At 37.5% G+C, this 12,371-nt stretch overlaps 1 protein-coding gene across 13 annotated transcripts in view; it reads right to left on the bottom strand.

Moving 5' to 3' along the window:
* Nucleotides 1–12,371, bottom strand: part of RBFOX1 (RNA binding fox-1 homolog 1) — a 1,334,594-nt gene that overhangs the window by 951,201 nt on the left and 371,022 nt on the right. The gene's annotated exons all lie outside the window — the stretch shown is intronic.

Below are 12,371 nucleotides of genomic sequence, written 5' to 3'. Positions count from 1 at the left end.
GAACAATATTAATCTCAAAAAGCATTTGCTACCTTTCTGTCCTGTGCTTTTAAAATAAATTCATAGATTCATGGGATGGTTTGGGTTGGAAGGGACCTTAAAGATCATCTAGTTCCAACTCCCCTACCATGGGCAGGGACATCTCCCACTGGACCAGGCTGCCCCAAAGCTGGACACAGCACTCGAGGTGGGGTCTTATGAAAGCAGAAGGGAGAAGAATCACCTCCCTGGCCCTGCTGGCCATGCCACTGGTGATGCAGCCCAGGATGTGGTTGACTTTCTCTTTTGTTTTTCAGTCATGTTGAGCTTCTTGTCAACAAGCATGCCATGCAAATTCATGCAAACAGCCCCATGCAAATAATGCGAAACATTTTTAACCATATACATTTGCACTATACAATATAATCATCTTACATTAATGATGCATACATAGAGGTTAAATGTCACTTTATAGAACTGTAAGAGTTGCAAGATAGATTACTGCTCATGGAATGTCAAACTAAGAATATCACATGCAATTAAAATACTAGTGGTTTCTGTAATCAAGACAATTGTAGTCCAAACATAAGCTAAAGGTTTTGTGGAGTGTGGAGTGTTGTTGCGTGAAATATGAAATTGATATTGTCAGTAAAAATTCTTGAAATGTTACTTTTGCCACTTGAAACAAAGGATGCAAGAGCTGTTTTATTACTATAACACCTCGCTTGTCATATATGAATGTAAAATGCATGGTTTTACTCATACCGGTACGACAGTCCCTTCAAGCCTTTCTCTTCCCACTCCCACACAGAGATATGTTACTCAGCATGTTACAGCCAGTCTGGAATCTGCTCCTGAAACAGTCCAGGATGTGATGACCTTCCAGATATGCTGTAAAAACCATTTGTTTGACAAGGGTTCGGGGGAAGGTTCTGGGTGTGTTGTTTCTGAAAGGATTAAGCAGGCTATTTTAGAGTTTTGATTAATGCTTCATTTAATTGACTATTTGTATGTGACTGTTTTGATCCTGAGAGGTCAGTCACTTTCACTGCTAAGCTTAATGAACGCTTCCGGTGTTTACTGCTTAAACACTCACTGGCACTGAGCCTGATTAATGCCCATTAAAGTCAATGAGAAGACTCCCACTGATGAAGGTGGTGGGCTTTCTGTGCTACCTCTCCTCTTCTCAGGGCAACTACACGTGCATGGGGTCGACTGTAACGGCGCATCTACAGTTCACTGTTACAACAGCAAAACGAACTCCAGATTTAAGTCTAGCTAAATTCTGCTTTGCACCCAGGCAATAAGCAATATATAAAAAAATACATGTAACCTGAAGGGTCATGGTTGTGTAACCATCTGAAGAATTAAATCATAAACAGAGTTGTATATAAGTAATGATAGAAAACTGCAAAATATTCATTCTACTCTTGCTTCCCTTTTCCTTAAAACTTTCCATGTTTTGAAGGACAGAATTTGGAAACTGTTTATATCCCCCATGGCAAGGACAAAGGTTTTGAATATGGTATGAAAGACGATGAATGACCAGTGGTGTGATTAAGAGAGCAGTGCGTAGAGAAGAGGGTATGGTGACAGTGCTGGAATTAAGTTAATGATCTTGCTTTGGTTATTTATATGAAATAAATAATTTCAGCATCAGGTAGTTTCCACCTACATTCTGAGACTAAAATAGTCTGGTCCCTCATGTAGCCATAAAAAAAGGCAATAGGTATGCTACTCAAGTAAATACCATTATAAGCAATACATGCCTGTACAACAATTACCTGTTTCTCTGGATTTGGATTAATAGTCAAGTATTCGGACTTAAAGGCACAGAAAAAAGTCCTGCACATCACTCCTTACATCAAAAACATTTCTGTGGAGTATGGGAAGAAAAAAAAAAGATCCTATGTGGAACTGGAATGATGGAACTCTCCAAAAAATGAATGAATAAATGAAGATTCTATAATTTGATGAGATGGATGAAGAACGCATTGATAAGGCACCTTAGAAACAGCTGATTTTTACTGCATTTCTGCAGAACAGATTAAAATTCTCAGCATACTGCATATGTTCCTTTTTGCTTCCTGAACTACATTTGTAATGAATTACTGTCTATATATTTAGAAGTCAAAGACACCTTATTCCTTCACTACCATATTTGTCCTCAATCACAGTATTATTTTTTTTTTTAATTTTTATGTCTGCTGGAAACTTCCATAATGTATTTCTAAAATATGCTCATTTGCTAAAAGGAATGAACAGAGTGAGCAGTGTGAATACCAGGGTGAAACCCAGTGCATCATCTTGCCATGGATAATATCATAGAGTTTTCAATATTTGGAATATGAATCTCCCCCCAAGTCAGGCACGACCAAAGTAGCTTTTTTTTCATTCTGAATTTCCAGTTTAAGCATCTCAATAATGTTTTCACTTCAAGTATTATTTTTGTCTGGAGTGCTGTAATGCCATGCCATAGCATGTAGCAGTGTGTGTCTCCAGCTGTTTAAGTTGCTGATTTTCCTAAAAGGTGGAGTACACCAGGAATTTCACAGTCGACTCTTTGCAAATTCTTTTGGGAAATGCATTAAATTCTAATGAGTCATTATCACTTTGCTGACCTCACATGTACTGAAGTAAGTACAGTATTTGCAATTTCTTAGGCAGAACTAGAAATCGCCTTATTTACTTGGTTGAAAGGGAGGTGAACTGGTAGACTCCAAGGTTTTGGAAACTGGGTAGTGATACACATGCTTTGCTGTTTGCATTCAAACAACTGGCAGGACACTTAATTTGAAATAGTGCTGTGCATCCACTGAAAATATGAAACTCAAATGTGTCAAGTCAAGCAATTAAAAACTGTAGCATCTTAAGTCACTAGTTACTTTGAAAACAATGTCAATATGATTTGTTCCCGCAATTAATTCTAAAAATTTCCATGACTTGTAAAATGCATTTTGACCTGAACAACGCAGCCTGTGAACCATTTCTGAGCCGTATCCTTTCAGAGAGCAGTTGTATTTAGGAGAAGTAATTTGGGGTGCAACATCACAAAATGCTAATCTAAACTATATGGCTATTAGAACTAACGATGCACACTGCAGTATTTTTACCTCTTTGGTTGAAGAGCAAAGTAGCAGACACAAGCCATTTAGATACACTGATATGTGTGAGGTTGCTGCTTTTAAAATGTAAGTCACTAGTGAAAGTATTAACATCATTTGAGTACTGAGAAAAGCAACTGAAAATTTATAAATTCTCCAAGTTGTGAAGCTTTTCAATTCAAATGATTATTGGTATTATTGCAGGGGTTGGAGGGTTTTTTAGAGCCAAGGAGTCTTGTCTGAGAGTATAGTTATGCTTACGCATATGTCAGAGCCTATGGAGAGGGAAGGTGAAAGGAATAGGAGCACTACAATAACACATTGATTAGCAAAACATTTAGTTGGGGGGGTTTTGAGCAAGAATATTCTTGCAAATAGAAACACGTTATTTCTATGTCAGCCCAGGTTTACAGCATGAATTGAGAAATATATTATTATTATTAGTCCAAGTATCCTAATTTATAAAATGAGCAGTAAAAAATGAATCATATATATTCTACAGTTTGTAGACAGCTCTTTGAGATTCAGTGAAACCTGCTACACTGTTTTTGGCTTGGATGGAATTGATTTTCTTCACAGCAGCCCCTGGGGTGCTGTGTTTTGGATCTGCGACCACAGCAGTGCTGAGAACACCGGGATGTGTTAGCTCTCGATGAGCAATGCTCACGCGGCCGCAAGGGCTTCGGTGCCCCTGGGGCTGCCCCCCCAGGCAGGGGCTGGGGCTCCCAGCAAGAAGCTGGGAGGACACACCGCTGGGACGGCTGGTGCCAGCCACCAGAGGGATTTGCCAGGCCATTTGGTGTTGTGCTCAGCAGTGACAGCTGGGGAAAGAGAGAGGAAGGGATACAATCAGAGTTATGGCATTTGTTGTCCCAACTAAGCTTTATGAGTGATGGAGCTCTGGCTTTCCTGGAAATGGCAAAACATCTGCGTGCAGATGGGAAGTAATGAATTAATTCCTAATTTTCCTTTGCTTGGATGTGCCACTTATTAAACTCTCTTTATCTCAAATAATGAGTTTTTCTCACTTTTGCCCTTCCAATTCTCTGCCCAATTTCACTGGGGGAGAACGTGCAAGTGGCTGGTGGAAACTTGGCTGCTACCAGTGTTAACCCCCAGCACCTGCCAGCATTTCAGACTCTGACTGTTACATACAGCCATACAGCAACACAGACTTCCTGGGTTGAAAATGCTTATTTTCTGAGGAACTAGTTTTGTTTCTTGCGTCTTAAAGAGAAAAACGTCCTAGATTTTAACACTTACTAAAGTGGTGAACTCCAGCTTCCTAATTTGGTTGCAAGAGACACATTTCAAATATCTTGTACATTTATATATTCATTTTTAAAACCAGTTCAACTTACTGTACATTAAAAAGATTAAATATTTTTATAGAGCAATTACAGTGATTCAAAACAACTTGAACAACCCAAAGGAAAGAGGTATTTCTTAAACATTTAAATATATATTAGAATAAAATGTTAATGTTATTCAGCCTTTTATTCATGTGAATTTTATTTTATATAAAGCAATAAGGTTTAATGACACTAGCAGCATTTTGTGACTCTCTACCAGTTTCTTCTTGAAAATGAAGAATTGGTCAAGATTATCAATGGGTTATCAAATATAGGGGAAAATAAAACCCAAGAAACTCTTCTAAATGCATCTTCATTTTCATCAAGGTGGTTCTGCGCATGCAACAAGTTGTCTACTCTGTTCTTCAGGGTTTGGGGTCAGCTAAAGAAAAACTATGTTTTACCACTTGCTATGTTTCAAAATTACAAGCAATAAATAATGTTTTGCAAAACTTTATCTGAGTCAAAAAATATTCTCTACACAGTTTATTTCGCTGAACTCTGACCAAAGAGTCAGCACAGTTTAGAACACTATGGACTTCTCAACAGAATAATGCGATATTATTTTTTTTCTTTTAGATCTCTGAAATCATATTTTTTATGTCTGCTGGAAAAAGAAAGAAAGAGTCTTTTTATGAAAGAAACCATAAAAGGGCAGAATTTGAAGGTAATGGTGACTTTAGGCATCTCTGGCAGGTGCCAGCTGGAGGGGTTGCTATGTTACCTGGCCTGGTGTGAAGCTGGAGGCAGATCTTTGTCTGAATCCTTGGGGCTCAGAGATGATAAGAGGCTCCATCGTCCTGTGGAGTTAAGCAGCTTGACAAGGTGAACCAGGAGCAAAGAAAGTATCTGTTAAAATCCTCAAATCAATTTTCTGGAAATACTGGAAACAGCTCTACACAAGCTACACAAAGCTATGTTTTTGTGCTGTAAGAAGCAAGTCCCAGCATATAGCAAGACTATGAGATGGCAAGCTTGCTTTCTAAAACAGATGACTCTAAATCATTTGACATTATTACTGATTCTCTGTGAGAAGTCCAGATATGCAGGGGTATTAAAAAAATTGAGAAGGGAGTGAATATATGTACAAGTGAGAGATCCTGAATTCACTATGAACAAGAAGATGCTCCATCTAAATTAGTTTCTAGAAGCTGGATAATCTTTTAACACTGTGGATGAGATGATGAATTTAACGTATTATAGAAAAGGCAGGAAGCAGAAGTATACTAAGAATTTGAGTACAACCAAAATTTGTGAAAATGGATTTGGCGGCATTTGTTTCAACATGTCAAAGCAATTCCTGATATGTGGGAAAAGATGCAAAAATATAAAAGATTTACTGGCACATCACATTGACGGCACTGACTTTGACAGATGCCATTCCTTCGAAAGTGGAACTGGTTTGGGTGTAAATAGAATTCTAAATACCAAGAGAGGAATTTTGAAAAGACAAGGGGACTTGAGCTCTTTATTTAGTTTTACCCTTTTTCTTTTTAAGTCCTTCCGATACTAAACTTTCTGAAATCCTTCAGGGTGAAATATTTGGGGTTTATTCTAGCTTACAGAAGATATCTAATTTGGTTTCTAATCGGGCAGGTACAGGTTTAACTCCAAAGAAGTAGCAAAGTTCTGTTCTGCTTGAGCTAGTATCCCGATTACAGAGAGTCCATAAATGCAAAGACAATCAGAGTGAGAATTTTACAGCCTCCCCTTAACAATTGCACACAGCTGCTTAGTATAAATGGACGTAGGCTATACCATCTCATTTTTCATTAATGGTAGCACGGTAGAGACTGTCAATTGGGTTTCTCTCCAGGGAAGCTATTTTTAGTGATGAATGAGCAAGAGTATTCAAGTGAGCAGCAGCTTCATGTGGAGAATATAATTTAAAGAAATTCAAATGTTTAAAAAGCAAAGTATTTCACCTGATTAGCTTGACACTGTTATCATTCAATTTTCTTACATCTTATTCTTTACTGAGAGTTATATAAGTAGACAGCATCCTCTCATGACAGCAGACTCCATAACATAACTGCTTTCATGTACTGTAAAAATACAATAAAGAACAAAACTACAGAGCAGAATTGGAGCAAGAAGCATGCTAGTAGAAAAGATGAATTGAAATAATAATAATAAAAGGACTTAAATTTTGAGATTTCTTTTTTTCTCTTAGAAATAGAGTAAAAATTCTATTTTCCAATTCACTTTCCATAGGAGTCTGTTCAACTTCCCAATCAACATTACGATGTGAATTTATAGTCAAAGACTGAATAGACTTCTTGAAAAGACTATTAACTGTGGCTATTTTGGAGCTATGGCTTCCAAATTAAAGGTCATGACAGTTACGAATGAGGTTATATGCTATTTTACACTACTACTTGGACTTATGTCTTCAACAGAAGTGGAAATTTAAACTAGAAATAGGATCGCAACATGACAAATGAATGAAACTCTAAACTACAGAAAGCAGGGCTAAGAGGAGGTCATTCGTAAGGCAATGCAATGAATTTGTGATGTTGATGTTTTGACAAGCAAATAGATCACTGAAGTCCGATGCCTGATGCTAGCAATGCGGTACTTTTTGCAAAGCTTTATCTTCAGAAAACAACAAACCTTCCTTCAGAATATAGTTAGAGTGGCTGATTGAACAAGGATTTTAAACCAATATCATAGACCTTGTTTTTCCCCACAAGTTAAATTTTGCCCTCTGTTTTCTGATCTTTCTTGATTCTTCACTTCCTTTTCTGTCCTTACAAACTGCATGCACGGACACGTTCATCTCTTTCTCTGCCCTTCAGTGGTTCTGTAGAAAGCTTGGCTATCAGCATTATTGGTTCCAAAGTAATGCAGAATTAAGTAGGACTTTGTCGTCATATCAAGAAATCAATGATACACTGAAGTACTTTTTAATTAGACCACTGTGGTCCTGAACTAACCCTGAGTTACAAAGATTAAATAATTGCTTATGGCATTCTCAATGTGTGGTTCACCATAGTGAAAAGAAGATTATTGACTCAACTGCTAAGTTATGAGAACTGACGAAGCCTTGCTGAGTGCAGAAATTCTTTTTAGCACAAAAAAAATATTGCAGTTTTACGACCTAACCCCTTTGAACTATTTTAATTAAGGGCTACTGTGATAAGAAAGAAACTGAAAAGCATTTTCAAGGATGTTACTCTACTTTGGTCATTTATTTTCAAGGCCATTAATTTCTCCCAGCACGTTTCTATCTAGAGATTTAGGAGCAAAACCATCGTAAGTCTTCATGACTTAGGAACCTGTGAAAGTCAGTACATTTAGACGTCTGTTCTACTTTAGTAGGTTTTTATTTTTCTTTTTCCTTCTCTGCCTAAATTTAAACATACACATTTTAGTAAACAACTGCCTTAAGCTTTACATTCAGATCTTCGTTAGGTGCAATCTGGAACAGCTCCCTGGATCTTAGTGAAGCCACCTTTCCATACCACTCAAAAATCTGGTCTTAAGAGCTCATTATATTTAAAAGTGTAACTCATCTTACTAGGCATTCTTTCAAAAAGTTATGGTTACATTCATTTTAGTAATAGAAGTGTATGGGGAATGTACTAAGGGAAAATATGTTTAAATGATAGTAGAGCAAAAATGGAAATAATATTCTTGAAACACCATAGAATTATGTAAGTGCATCAAAATATAAGCAGGTGTAGGAATGATGATTTTAAACAAAGTATATTCATGGTCTTTCAACTTTTTTCTTAACATTTAAAACAAATAGAAATATGTGAGCTTGTATTTGATAATGCTGAAGTTCATCTGCCAACATTATGCGATCTGTGCAAAACAAAAAGGAGTACCTGTCCCTCAAAGTATTCCATGATAGAAAATCAAGAGAGCACTCTGGGTTTGCTATTTTTAACAGGAATTAAGACTATGTATATAGTAGGACTTTCAAAAGCCTACCTGGTTTCTCACTAGATTTGTAGGTATCTAAATTCCTACAGAGAATAACACATCTGCCAATGCCTTGAGGGAAGCCCTGGCAAAAGCTGAGGTTGTCAGGACACATGAACTCTTCCATTGTTATTCTTGCTCTATCAATCACTTTCAGTTAAACAAAAGGTGAGCTTTGGCATTGAGATATAGGCCATTCATCAAGGTTAGGGGAAAAAAAAAAAAAAAAAAGAAAAAAACTTAATTCTTATGTGCAAGTATAAGGAAGCAGCAACAGAAACAGAGATGAAGAAAAACTGCAAGGAACCACACAGCTAAGCACCGGACGGGGGGCGAAGCACAGCAACAAGCACAAAAGGTCACATGCATGAAAAGATCCATGCTGTGCCTACGCTTTGATTTGAAAGTGTTAGCACTGGCCTTTAACAAGTACGTGAAGAGCAAGCTGTAAGGCATCTATGCAGACACTGAGCAGAACCATGACACGAATCCAACCTCAGACCTGAAAGCCCTGAGCCGCGAGGTCATTAACTGCAATGCGGTGCTGCTGGAGCTGACGTGCTGTCTGGCATCTGGCAGTCTGCAGGCACTCACCAAGTTTTCCAAATTACAAACAAAAGATCTACAAACTTGTCCTGCTGCAAATAACATCCTAATATTTTCTCACAGTGTGATTTCCTCTCCATGGCATTACAGTATTCCTAACAGAGATACACACAGTTAGCTTCTTATGTTATCAGGTTACGTGCTGCTCAGAGATGCTAGAAGGGTACAGTAAAGGGTATTTTTTCCTGAATTAAAATTAATAAACTGAAATCACACACCACTGTACGGACACTACCTCCCACAGTACCAGATTCAACAGTGGCCTCCTATAAGGATTATTTCCTATATGAAGAGCAGGCGACCGGCGAGTTTCTCAGCAATAAAGACACTTTTCTGAGAGACATTAAAGACACATCCCCGCTGAGATTGAGCTCATTCATGGTCTACTTGAGAGACAGGAAGAAAACAGGACTTGATAAGAGCTAAGTATTCAAGACCTCTAAAACCAAATGTACCATTCTGTTTTCATTTTCTTTACTGAGGGAATATTAACTTGCCTGTATTCATTTTTATTTTAGGAGATGTTATGAGCTCATTTTGATATTAAAGATTCTTTAGGGCACTTTCTATACCTCAGCTCTTATTTAAGTTTAACTTAATTAAAATCTTTTTGAGATTTTCTTCATGAGACATGCTTAGCCTTTCAATAACAGAGTACAGATAATTATATTGCTCCTTTCTATAACATTTGGAGATGGACTAAACAAAGTAAGGCTATCCAAATCATTGTGTTAAAATAGTGTCTGCTTTATTATTTTATGCATAGGTCGGGCTTGGTGCTGCTAGATAAGATCCTGGTGATACTTTAGGTCCTGCTTCAGAATAATGCTTACTCTCACTGAGGCCAATGTGTCAGGACCCCAGGACTGTAACCATTCATAAGAGAAACACCTCCCCAGGCCCTGGACGCAAATGACACCACTCGTACCTTTACAGAAAAAGAATCTACTAACACTATCAGCTGTTAGGAGCTCATCTAGAGGACACAGCTAGGTAGAAAGTTGGTCCACAACTTGTTAAACCATACCTGTTCAATCACTTCCTAGCATCCGATCCATACAGTGTGCTTTTGAACTCTGTAAGTTGATTTCTAAATTTGATATAAAGAAACTATTTTATTCTGAAATAAATACTAAGTAATAAAAAGTGTACATATGCACAATTAGATATTTTTATTAACACTGTGCACATAAAAAGGCATAGAAATGTATCTTGCAGTTGTACTTTGTAAGACAAAGTATTTGATACATACATTGCTTTATTAAAGAACCTCAAGTCCCAACTATTTTACTGTATGACTGAGCATGTATTTTAGAACTTAAAATATATGACACCGGACTGACAGCACCTTTGTATGTGTAAGTGCTACCGTATATTCAGGAGTCTAGATTGGGATAATTCTGTTGCATACAAATAACCTGAAACATTAAAATGTATGCTCCATCCTCAGTAATCCAAAGGGAATCAGATCGAAGATCTGACTATGTGTTTTCTAAATTAAAAATTCAAATCAGAACATGTAAAGTAGCTTAAAATAATAATTACATGAATTCCAATTAAGTATTACACAGTAATTACAATGAGTGCTATTAGCAAATTCAAAATACAATTTCAGTTAAAGCTACTATCATGAAACACAGCAACAGACAGGTGCACCAGACACCAACAAGTGGAAGGGAAATTACAGATGCTTGTATGTCAGGGAAAAGTGAAATTAACTCACTTCTCTGTGGTTTATGCTCTCTCTGTCAACTAGAGACTAGCTGTTTATATGCTTTTGCAGTTTTTATAGGCTAAAGTGTTCTTAAAAGATTAACACAGTGCAGAATTCAGGAAACAATTTACAACACAAAACCAATTTAGAACCAGAGAAGTCTGTATCACTTATCAGTAACAAAAAAATTAGAGTGGTAAGCTCTATAAAGTTTGGGTTTTGTTTTCTACTATCTGCACCAGGTGCTTCAGAGGACAATACTAGTGACATCCTGATTTTAATATATGAAATCTGGTTTATGAACTGAAGTTTTATCTTTAATAAAAAACAAAAGAAATAGAGCATGCTTTAGATTTCTGTATCTGTGCTTGAAAACTTAGCAGTCTGCAGCCAAAAAGGATGATTACATGTTATGAAAACTGTCTTTGAAAAATTTAGCATCACTGGAAATATTTATCTTGAAATAGCTGCAATTTGGGGGGCTATAATTTTGTTTGTTCCATACCACATTCTAAAAGCACAATATGTAAAACTGAAGTACACAGAAACATATATTTCTTGCACACCCTTCATATTTATGCAGCTTTCAGAAGCATCTGTGCAATCCAGATTCTACAAGTTACAAGTTTCCAACTGTATTGTGAATAAAGGATTACACATCATACATCTGCCAGTAAAGCCAGCAAACCCATTTAACTTCTAGCTAAATGCTCCTCCCCAGTATTTTTCCCCCCAGATCACTACACTGATGTACCCCTACTCTGTGTTCTGAAGCTCTACTATTTGACATTACCTTTTCCCTTGAAGCTTTCCACAGAAGTCATCTGAAACTTCCTTTAATTTTGGTCTGGAATGACTTATTCTACCCCTACAAAGTAGATCTCATTCAGTGTCTCGAAATATATTGTCCTTACAAATTCAGTTGAAACCACATTGTGCTTGTGATGAACCACAAATGCTGAATTCTTTCTACAGAGCAATAGATAAAAGTTGAGGTTTTCTTGAAAGATTTCCGATCTGGTGACATTTACGATGTTTCTGTAGGAAACATTCTAATCTATGTTCTAAAGCTTTATTTGTAATTAATCTTTTTCAATCCCAATACTTTTCAGAGGTCTGATTCTGATCAAAGTGTTCTTTCACTAAGGGCCTGAGACTGTTCCAGTACAACAAATGTGGGGTCCGAATGACAAGTCTGCTGGGAGAACTGGAGCCAGATTAAGGCGCAAATGAAGCGTTGGAAGAGACACCACATGTGTGGTGGAATATGCAACCATTCCTTTTTGCATGTCTGCTCTCTCTTTGAAAGAGCCAGAAAAAACATTTATAACAATTTTTTCTTCCTTTTTCCTTCCAAATTGCAATGATTTTTCCCTCAAAAAATCTGGCACACAAACCTTTACTAGGTCTTCTGCCATTCTTCAGGCCCATAGCTGGGTAAACAACGAGACCCAGAATAACCTTAGGATGTGCTGAACGTTCAGTTGCTGTGCTACTTAGTTGCTCCAGAAGACAAACGCCATAAATGAGGAATGCCCCCGGTTCCTCCTCGTTTCCTTTAGCTTTGGTACCCGAGCAGGCGTCAAATGAACTGGAATATCCCCTTGGCCAGTTTGGGTCAGCTGTCCTGGCCCTGTCCCCCCCGAGATCCTGCCCAGCCCAGCTTGCCGGTGGGAGGAGGGGGAG

Source organism: Falco punctatus (genome assembly GCF_963210335.1).
Source record: "Falco punctatus genome assembly, chromosome: 4".
In the NCBI taxonomy this organism is placed as follows: Eukaryota; Metazoa; Chordata; class Aves; order Falconiformes; family Falconidae; genus Falco; species Falco punctatus.
Note: the sequence above shows the minus strand (reverse complement) of the source record. Positions and strands in the feature narration are given on the sequence as shown.